Below are 10,430 nucleotides of genomic sequence, written 5' to 3' on the forward strand. Positions count from 1 at the left end.
TATAATAGATTGTGTTGCCAATGTATGCAATAGATTTGGTTGGAATCCTATCTGGATACATACTTTTGTCAAGTGTAGGCGAGTGTAGGTTGTACTTTTTCCCCTTGAGCTTTAATATGATCTTTAAAATAGTGTGCATTTGGCATTAATAACAATTAAAAAAATGTGGAATATCTTCAATGTCATACAACACATTAACCTGTCATTAATTTATCATGTTAATAGATAACAAGCTATAGCAAATATAAGTGTATTCACTCACTCACTCACTCACTCACTCACTCACTCACTTTCTTAACCGCTTATCCAATTAGGGTTGCAGGGGGTGCTGGAGCCTATCCCAGCTTTTCAATGGGCGCAAGGCACAGAGTAACACCCTGGACAGGGCGCCAGTCCATCCCAGGGCAGACACACACACTTAATTAATTAACCTGACTGCATGTTTTTGGGAGGAAACCAGAGCACCCGGAGGGAACCCACGCAGACATGCAAAACATGCAAACTCCGCACAGAAAGTACCCGGACCGTTCCGCCTGGGGATCGAACCCAGGACCTTCTTGCTGTGAGACAACAGTGCTACCCACCGAGCCACCTAAGTATATTCAATTACTTTAAATAATAAATAGCTAATTTTATTGTGAGAGCTATAATAATAAAAGACAGTTCACAGATACAATCTTAATGAAGTCAATTAAGCTTTCTAAACATCTGATCTGAAGGGACAAAATTGGTACGTGCGAAAACATGTCCTTTGTAAAATGTGCTGGTGGTAGCATCCTGGTATTAAACAAAAGAGTGAATGCTTTTTATAGCTATATTCCTAATAGTTTAGGAGTGGGATGAGAATTTACATACTTTTGACAATCCAGAGTCAAATTTAGTTTGACGTCATTTCCAGTGTTTAGTCTGTGTGCCAGTCAGGGAAGCAAAAATTCACAGTTTCCAGTTCCTCATTGCACTCACAGACTCGAAAATATTAAAGCTGATAGTCTGGTCAAACATAATATGTTTTTTTTTTTCATTTTGAGAAACGCATATTGTATATTAACGTTAAATCATTTTCTCTGCCAAAGTGCTAATTGCTTTAACTGTTTTGTAAATAAAGCTGATGATGAATTCATTAGTCTGTTTTGTTTGTGTTATTCAAACACTGCCAAGCAAGTCCAAAATGACTAACCATTAGGCTTTTAATGGTCTTAACAATATCATTATTTGGTAAATTAGCAAGAATCAAACAAATACACTCCAAACACCTTGTCCACTCATTCCATTGCGACTTAACTCTTGCTGCTATAAGGAAAAAAGCATAGAAGGACACAAACTGTAAAATTGTGATCATGTTTAGAATATCTAAAATAGTTTCTGAAATAGATATCTGAAAATATTTTCCAAACAAAAGATGTTACCAGAAGCCAAGTCATGCAGGGTTGACTGACTGAAAAGACAATTAAAAGCTGGATGTGGAGCCACTCAGGTGGCACAGCGGTAAAAACACACTCTAGCACACCGGAGCTGGGACTGGCTGGGCTGAGCGGCCACATGAACAACGATTGACCTGTTGTTCATATAGGGGTGGGATAGTAGCCCATAGAAAGCTGGATAGAGTCTCCTCATAACTGATGCAACTGCAACCTCTGCTGGCTGATTGATGGCGCCTTCACAGGGACGGGAAAAAAGTGGATTGATCAGGGTGTGTCTCTACGTACACAGGGCTGATCCACATTAGCACTCGCCTAGTGCAGGTGAAAAAATGCCCACGTCTCGGAACGGGGCGTGGGTTAGCTTCGTTCTCCTCAATCAGAGCGGGCATTGGCATTAGTGGAGAGGAAGCATGACGCAATCGGGCAATTGGCCGCGCTAAAAAGTCATAAACAAAATATACAAAAATGTGGGGCAATTCAAGACTCTCTCAAAAACAACACCTACCCAAAGGTTATTTCATTCGGGGTTTCGCAGTAGCCAACTGCATCTTTTCACCCGCACAAGGCGAGTTCATATGTAGATCAGCTTTGTGTACGGAAACCCACACCCTGATCAACGCATTGTGCCTTGTCTCTGTGCAGGCGCCATCACTCCAGCAGCCAGCAGAGGTCGTAATTGCATCAGTTAAGAGGAACAGACATCAGTTATGAACAACAGACAGTCGTTGTTTGTGTAGGCGCCCAGCAGAGCTAAGATTCAAAACGTAGAGTTCAAAATGTCAGCTCTGGAGTGCTAGCATGTTTTACCGCTGCGCCACCTGAGCGCCCAAATGCCCATTAGTTTTAAATGGAACAGCTATCATATACTCAGATGTGTTATTATTTGTTTATTTAAATTTATTGGTAATATTTTGTTTTTGGGCGCCACTGTGGTTTAGTGGGTAGCACTGTCGCCTCACAGCAAGATGGTCCTGTGTTCGATCGCCAGGCCGTGCGGTCCGGGTCCTTTCTGTGTGGAGTTTGCATGTTCTCCCTGTGTCTGCGTGGGTTTCGTCTGGGAGCTCCGGTTTCCTCCCACAGTCCAACAACATGCAGTCAGGTTAATTGGAGACACTGAATTGCCCTATAAATGAATGAGTGTGTGTATGTGTGTCTGCTCTGCAATGGACTGGTGCCCCATCCAGGGTGTTACTGTGTGCCTTGCGCCCATCGAAAAGACGGGATAGGCGCCCAGTTTTTTAATTACCGTGTCCACTAACTGTCCACTCTATTAGACACTCCTACCTAGTTGGTCCACCTTGTAGATGTAGTCAGAGACGATCGCTCATCTAACGCTGCTGTTTGAGTTGGTCATCTTCAAGACCTTCATCAGTGGTCACAGGACGCTGCCTATGGAGCGCTGTTGGCTGGATATTTTTGGTTGGTGGACTATTCTCAGTCCAGCAGTGACAGTGAGGTGTTTAAAAACTCCATCCCAGCTCATACCAGCACAACACACACTTACACACCACCACCATGTCAGTGTCACTGCAGTGCTGAGAATGATCCACCACCCAAATAATACCTGCTCTGTAGTGGTCCTATGGGAGTCCTGACCAATGAAGAACAACATGAAAGGGGGTTAACAACGCATGCAGAGAAACAGATGAACTACAGTCAGTAATTGTGGAACTACAAAGTGCTTTTATATGGTAAGTGGAGCTGATCAAATGGACAGTGAGTGTAGAAACAAGGAGGTGGTTTTAATGTCATGGCTGATCAGTGTATAATGTGCTTACTTTATTTTGTCTGGATTTTTTTTGTATGTGTACTTTAGTAAATCATAAAAACTGACTTGCATAGATTAAATTGTGTTGATTGTAGTGAAATGATAGACACTCACTAGACTATCTGCACACAGACTGAGCTTCAACCTTGAGTTAAGTAAAAAATAAAATAACAGTGTTATGTTTGGTAAATCAGCTAGCAGCTACAGTGCAAGAGGCAATTTAAGGAGAACAGGGTGGGAAAGGCATCAAATGGAGGAGAGATAACAGGATGAGGATGTGCTCGTGAATGTTATCTCAGCACCCGTGCCTGTGTCAGGCATTAATCTTGTTAAAATGCGATTAGGCAAACCATGAGGAAAAGGCAAACACAATAAGTACAGGTGGTGCATACATGATTAAATATAAGTTATAAAGATGACGACTTTGTTAACACTGGTTTCCAGCTGATAAAATGATGCAATGGTTTTGCTGGTGCAATCTAACTATAGAAACCGAGGACATGCTTACTGCTTCGCTTCATTAACAATCTTATGTTTGAATCATATTTATTCGTGTGTATATTTCAAATGAGTGAAAAGCCAAAATTATGTAGACACCTGACCATGTGCAAGTCGGACATCCCATTCTATAATTATGGGCAATTACATTTTTCTATAACTTTTTTCCTCTTATTAACACATACTCTTAATCACTATCATCTAGGACCAATCTAATGAATCCAGTCTACATTTTGTGTGTTTTCAGGAGGTAGGACACTAATTAACTACATCAAAGGACATTACAGGTAGAACCAGCACAAATGTAACCATAAAACATATGGTAAACATGTAGGTCTTTAAAAGATGATCACTTGTAATCTCTTGGCTGGACTACTACAACCCCCTCCTGACAGGTGCTTCCATGTCCACTATTGAACCCTTGTATCCCATTCTGGTTTTCAACCAACCTAAACGCTGCCACATCACCCCACTGCTGCGTTCTCTTCACTGGCTTCCTGTAGCTGGCAGCATTCAGTTTAAAGCACTGATGCTCACCTACAAAGGCAAGAATGAACCAGCTCCAAGCTACCGTAGAGAATTTATTAAACCTCACTTTGTACCATGCAACCACCTTGATCCTCCACCTAGAATTTGGGGAAGACATGCATCAAGGTTCTTTTCTGTGCCTGCACCTACAGTAAGTGGTAGAACGAACTACCGCTGTCTGTTTAAACATCTAAGTCTCTCACCTTCTTCAAAAGACGATTGGTGGATCATTCTCAGCACTGCAGTGACACTGACATGGTGGTGGTGTGTTAGTGTGTGTTGTGCTGGTATGAGTGGAGTTTTTAAACACCTCACTGTCACTAATGGAATGAAAATAGTCCACCAACCAAAAATATATCCAGCCAACAGCGCCCTGTGGGCAGCATCCTGTGACCACTAATGATGGTCTAGAAGATGACCAACTCAAACAGCAGCAACAGATGAACGATCATCTCTGACTTTACATCTACAAGTGGGACCAGGTAGGTGTGTCTAATAGACTGGACAGTGAGTGGACACAGTATTTAAAAACTCCAGCAGTACTGCTGTGTCTAATCCACTCATACCAGCACAACACACACTAACACACCACCACCATGTCAGTGTCACTGCAGTGCTGAGAATGATCCACCACTCAAGTAATACCTACTCTGTGGTGGGCCTGTGGGGGTCCTGACCATTGAAGAACAGGGTGAAAGCAGGTTAAAAAAGTATGTAAAGAAAGAGATGGACTTTAGTCAATAATTGTAGAACTACAAAATGCTTCTATATGATAAGTAGAGCTGATTAAATGGACAGTGTGTAGAAACAAGGAGGTGGTTTTAATGTTATGGCTGATCAGTGTATATGTGAATTGTGTGTTCTGCTCAAAGTCAGAATCCATTTATTTATCAAGAGCATTATTTGGAATACCTCGTTTATCATAAATGTATCACACTCATGGAGATTTTCCTTGTAATCCAATCAATTCAAAAAGGCTAATAGATGTCATTTAAAGATAAATAACCTTTGTTTTCCATGTCTTCTTAGCTTGATGAATATTCCAGGCATATATTCTGTCTAAATAGAATATACTTGATTGGTTTAACAGATGCTACCTAAGAGAAATTACACTTGTTGTTTGAGATGTCATTCTCTGCATCACTCACAGGAGTTAAAATATAGTGTTGTCCCATCTTTTTTCCAACTAAAAATTGCTTTCTGGGTTATATGTTATGTGTATGCTCAATCCCCTGCTCTGGTTGCTCGCTGTCAAGTTTGCTTCGTTCTTTCTTTTTCTTTCTACTCTCTCACATGTAAGTACAATTAATGGTTAATGGTTCAGTGGTTCTTTACTATAAATGGATAAATTACTTCCTGCTTTGCACAAAATGTTTACCTCATGGGGCAGAAAGGGTGTAAGTAGACACAATGAACAGGAACAGGTGAGATTTATTACCTTAGAACATGTACAAAGGTATAGAGCAGGGGTGCCCAATACGTCAATCTCGATCTACCAGTCGATCGCACAGTGCACACTGGTAGACCATGCCTCATTCAAACAGGTCAGCATAGCCACTGTTTCTTTAATTTGCGGTTTGTTACCATAGCTACGCCTCAGCCCGTCTAAAACACTGCAAATCTAGAAAGTTTTCATTCATCAGTAGCCAATTTGTGCCATTTCTGCATTTTTCCTTTTGTAACCTATACTGTTTATGATGGTAAGTGCGCCACCAAGCACAAAGAAACCAAAAACGGTTCGAGGGACGGCTGTTTCATTTACACATGGAAGAAGCTGACAGAGAATATTCAGATCTCATGTTACATACAGAAATTTTAACCCTACAATCTGACATTCATGAAGTCCAGAGCCTCTGCTGGACAATTTTGCAACTTGCTGGCTGAGGAAAAAAATCCAAACGTATAAAAATGTGCCACATATTTGACAGCATTATTGGATCGACCTACTTGTGTGAAACAGCTTTTTCCCACATGAAAATACTTAAGTCTAAATATCAGTCCACCCTGGAAGCCTGCTTGATAATTGGCATTAGCAGCTATTGTGTAGACTACATAAACCTGACTGACACTATTCAGTACAAATCATCCGAATAAAGTTGGTATGATTTTTCAGTTGCTTGCCCTGTAATGCTAAACACCAATATAAGAAACTGAAGCGCATTAGAAAAATGATGAGGCCAACTTTAAAAAGTAGATCGCGATGACCTGTTGACTGAAATAGTAGCCACAAAAGTGTAAGCACCCCTGGTGTAGAGTTATATGAGGTGAGCTAAAAGAGAAATAAACAGGGAAGACAGCAGCCAGAGTATGAAACATTCATTTATTCACTGTCTGTTGTACCACTTCTTTATCCTATTCAGGGTCACAGTGGGTCAGATTCACTGTGCGAAAGGTAGGATACGCTCTGGACAGGATGCCAGTCTATCACAGGGCAAACACACATTCACACACACACAAACTCCACACAGAAGGGACCCAGACTGTTCCACCTGGGAATCAAACCCAGGACCTTCTTGCTGTGAGGTGACAGTGCTACCCACTGAGCCACGATGTTATATATATACACTCACTGTCCATTTTATCAGCTCCACTTACCATATAGAAGCACTTTGTAGTTCTACAGTTACTGACTGTAGTCCATCTGTTTTTCTGCATGCTTTGTTAGCCCCCTTTCATGCTGTTCTTCAATAGTCAGAACTCTCCCAGGGTTCCAGTTATTTGGGTGGTGGGTATAAGTGGATAAGACACAGCGGCACTAATGTAGTGAACACCTCACTGTCACTGCTGGACTGAGAATAGTCCAACAACCAAAAATATATCCAGCCAACAGTGTCCCGTAGGCAGCGTCCTGTGACCACTGATGAAGGTCTAGAAGATGACCAACTCAAACAGCAGCAATAGATGAGCGATCGTCTCTGACGTTACATCTACAAGGTGGACCAACTAGGTAGGAGTGTCTAATAGAGTGGACAGTGAGTGGACATGATATTTAAAAACTCCAGCAGTGCTGCTGTGTCTGATCCACTCATACCAGCACAACACACACTAACACACCACCACCATGTCATTGTCACTGCAGTGCTGAGAATGAGGAGGAAGTGGAGCTGATAAAATGGACAGTGAGTGTAGAAACAAGGAGGTGGTTTTATTGTTATGGCTGATCGGTATATACATATATATATATAAGTATTTTGTCACTAAGTAAAATTCAGCAGTTAAAACCCTATTTCTATTTTTCATTTCCATAACTCTCTGTAAGAATCCATAATAGTTGTCTGGTGTAAAAAATCGGCCAGCAACTTTACACGTCAGAAGGGATGTGTGCTAGTCTCCCGGTCTGTTCATCCAAGCAGTACAAGCAGCAATAATATTAATAAACAACGTCAATAGCAAAGCAAATAATTAAGTCTTTCATCCTTTTAAAACAATAAGTTTCTCATTGTCTTCTTTCTTTCCTCCAAAACTTCTCTTCCTCTCTCCCTACCTCTTCGTCCCACATGGCTGTTCTCCTGGCACGATCCCAGCATACCTTGCTCTGACGGCTGACCCTGTCTGCTGGCACATTCTCACAGCTGGCTGCGTCCTCCCCGAGACATGTGTCCTCTCTTTTCCGGTCCTGTTACCCCCATGAGGCGCTTTCACCGTCCTCATCTGTAGTCTCTGCTCTCTTCTGTTACACTTTTTCTCTTTGCTTTTCTTTTAGTATTCCTTAATGTCATACACACAATTAAAAGTTGTACATAAAGTTAGTTTTACAAGTGTGAGTACAGTTATGAATCTTAATTCCAGAAAAGTGTGGATAATATAAAACATACCAAACAGAAAGCAGTGATGTGTGAACTTAGTGGGACCCGTTTTTGAATCAATATAGCAGAAATAAATTATACAGACATTAAGAAATTAAGGCATGTAACATGTTTCAAAAATGTTGTGATGGAGCAATTAAAGAATGGGAATGGGAATTAGTATACAGTCCAACAGTTTAGGAACTAATGTCTTACACCCCCTACAGTGCACACTACCATTAAAAGATTCAGCATCAAAACCTATTCAGTTATTTAATTTAAGAGCCAGGCATTTGCATTCAATGTGCCTTCTACTGCACTTTTAATCTGAGCAGGCTTCATGTGAACAATTTCCACTTTATTTTTGACAACACACACACACACACACACACACACACACAGTAATTAGAAACACTGTGCTAATTTTAGATGTGTGCCCTGTGGGAGGAAGCATGAATAATCTGATAAACAAAAATGTAGGGCTAAAGTTAGCCCCCATTACTCCTGTAAACATCCACTGGCATAAACAATGACTGTGTGAGTCATGCACCATCACTATAACCAATCCTGTTAAAATTATCCAGAGTGGGCTAATAAAATACTCCAAACATCTGTATTACAACTACATGATAATTAAACAGTCCAAATTGTATGGCTTTATTATATCTGAATCTAAACTTAGTACTTTATTTTTGGGACGCTGAGGTGGCACAGCATTTAAATGCACAATCCCACCACTATTGAGATCCAATCTCCAGAATGGGGATTTATCTGCTAGCCTTTGCAAAAAGGAGGAATACAGAGAAAACAGTCTGGTAGGGCTCTTTGTACGAATCCACTATTTTGGCCAGCCTTTGACACTTCTTGCCCATCAAGGTTTTCATGTAAGCAACAGGGTGAGCCAGAATATAGAGGAATTCGATAAACCCAAGTTAGAATCAAACCGTTAATTCACATGACAGTTTAAGGTACTCCATCTCTTTATAGTACATTTACAGACAAGTACGTTTCTCTTTTAATTAAATAAATGTAAATCTTGGGAGTAAAGAATTATATCTGTAGTCAGATCACCATAATACACAAGGGAATGAGTTTGATGGTACATTAAATATCAAGTATTCAGATATTCTTTTTTAACTGGCATTTTTTCACTCTTATCATAAACAAATGCTAAATATACTTAGACTAATTACCTATAAAACAGATTTAATATAATTTTATGTTAAAAAAGATAAATAATAAGCCATCAAAAAAATTCTGTTTGCTTTTTGTTCAATGTGACCTTTTGATATATATGGCACACAGTTTGAAATGCAGCAGAAAGGAAAGGCAATAAAAGCTCTTTCTTCAGTGCTTTGTTATTCCCCTGCTTGGAATCATTCAGTGTTTGTGCAAGGTAACCTTTCTCTAATTGCTAATTTTGTGCCCATTTGGGCAACCTCTGGCACAGCAGAATGTTAAGGCAGTGCAGATGTTTAAGCATTACTTTGCTTTTGAAAATCTAAGTCACTATACATGCTTTGTTTCTTCAGATCACTTAAAAAAAAAGAATTAATACATTGGTGTAATTTGATTAGGAAATTTTATTCGAAAAGCTTTCATAATACAATACAGTTCAATAAAGTCAACTACCAACTGTTCATACAATACACATTATTGTTTACATTTATTTACCTTTAAGTAAATACTAAATGACTTTAATTTAGTCAAGTGTTGTAATAAAATACTCTGAAAAGAAATGTAAAACAAATAGAATTGTAAATAAAATAAAATAGACTTGGGTTGGCATTAGAGTAAAAACATAAATAAATAAATAAATAAATAAATAAATAAATAAATAAATAAATAAATAAATAAATAAATAAACAAACAAACAAACAATGAGGGAGACAAAAAAAAACCACCAGGAAGACAAACAAGATGTGTGAAGTATAAAAGCTAGGAGTATACCTAGCAGAGGGAAATCTGAAATTAATTTGACATTCAATGTGAACAAACATTTAGGGTGTGTTCGAAAACCTAGTGAGCTGCCTTGCTGTCTTACTGCTTACGAAGGCAGCTGCCGAAGTAGAGATAATTCTAATAAGTCATCGATTTATAAGTTAGGTTATTCGAATGCACTTTCTTAGACAGCTCTTCCATCAGTTTTTGCTTACTAAGCTAACACAGTTAGCCTCATGCCATTCAAACCAATGGGATGAGGTGGTACGCACTTGAAGGTCAACTTACATCTCCCTCCGTGTACTGAAAACAGTTAAATTAGCTGACAAGCCCGAATTTGTAAATAAATGACACCTGTACACGTTTATAAAAATGTGTGCCTTAGTAGGCAGCATTTAAAGGCATCTAAGAATTCTAACAGCCTTCTTCTCTGGAGCGTGTAAGATGACGTAAAATGCTGTCTATGTAGAGAGCTCACTGGGTTTTTGA

The sequence above is a fragment of the Trichomycterus rosablanca genome, chromosome 12 (genome assembly GCF_030014385.1).
Source record: "Trichomycterus rosablanca isolate fTriRos1 chromosome 12, fTriRos1.hap1, whole genome shotgun sequence".
NCBI classification, from domain to species: domain Eukaryota; kingdom Metazoa; phylum Chordata; class Actinopteri; order Siluriformes; family Trichomycteridae; genus Trichomycterus; species Trichomycterus rosablanca.